Source organism: Mandrillus leucophaeus, unplaced genomic scaffold (assembly GCF_000951045.1).
Source record: "Mandrillus leucophaeus isolate KB7577 unplaced genomic scaffold, Mleu.le_1.0 Scaffold12, whole genome shotgun sequence".
Taxonomy (NCBI): domain Eukaryota; kingdom Metazoa; phylum Chordata; class Mammalia; order Primates; family Cercopithecidae; genus Mandrillus; species Mandrillus leucophaeus.
In genome coordinates this window covers 6,441,323-6,442,279 of record NW_012100320.1, presented here as the reverse complement: position 1 = coordinate 6,442,279, position 957 = coordinate 6,441,323, and the positions used below count along the sequence as shown (strand labels likewise).

General features: G+C 51.0%; 1 protein-coding gene across 1 annotated transcript in view; it reads left to right on the top strand.

Annotated features, from left to right (window-relative positions):
* The first annotated feature begins 434 nt into the window (after nucleotides 1-434).
* Nucleotides 435-957, top strand: part of LOC105530943 — a 4,960-nt gene continuing 4,437 nt past the window's right edge. Inside the window, exon 1 of the mRNA XM_011968692.1 lies at nucleotides 435-604. The gene's annotated coding sequence lies outside the window, so the exon portion shown is untranslated. The remainder of the gene's footprint in view (nucleotides 605-957) is intronic.

The following is a 957-nucleotide window of genomic DNA, read 5'->3' as shown; positions in this document are numbered from 1 at the left end:
TAAAGCCTGATAAGACTTATAGAGGCACAGACCCTGAAAAAATCGGGACCCAGTCCTCAGGTAATTGAATTGCAAAAACACAGTCCTAAGTGGTAAGATAAGGAGGAAACAAAGTCCAACCACATTCAGATTTCCTTCGACGACTTAGTGAATGTTTTCTGAAATATCTTTCCAACAGAGAAATGGTGCATCTGCTTTGCTAGTGCTTGAGCATGCATGTAGTCCATCTCGTGGGCCCTGCGGCCACTGGGACCTCAGTCGATCTGCCTCGAGCGGTCGCACAGCTCCCAGCCTCCAGGCGCGCCGCAAGAGGACGGTCAGGCGCGAAGCCCCGGAGCCACCCAGGGACAGCGGCGGTTACTCTACCAGCGGAAGCTGGGAGCTGCCGGGCAGCGTTCCATTCAGAACCCATTCCTTTTCTCTTCAGTGGAGGTGAAATGATCCTTTCCAGGTAACAGCCGAGAATAGGGAACCGCGGGACATCTCCGCCTCTTCCTTGGCTCAGGGCCTTCGATGTAAGGCGTTAGAGGACAATCTTTGGTGACTGGATTTCTGTTCTTCCCCTAGAGATACCTCGTTCTTTGGAGGCTACTTGGGCAATTGGGTGAGTAGTTTTAAATGTCTCCCTAGGGATGCCAAATAAGAAAACGACCAACGTCGGTGTGACTCCCTCTCCTTCAGCACAGACAATCCATCAGACTGGAATATTATTAGTCTATGTATGTGGAAGGGGGTGTTATGGGGAGTAAAATAGAATCCAAGAGTGAAGGACTTGGCCCAAAAAGCACTGTTCGCTTTGTTCTAATCCCAGCACTTTGGGAGGCCGAGACGGGCGGATCACGAGGTCAGGAGATCGAGACCATCCTGGCTAATACGGTGAAACCCCGTCTCTACTAAAAAAAAAACAAAACAAAACAAGAAACTAGCCGCGCGAGGTGGCGGGCGCCTGTAGTCCCA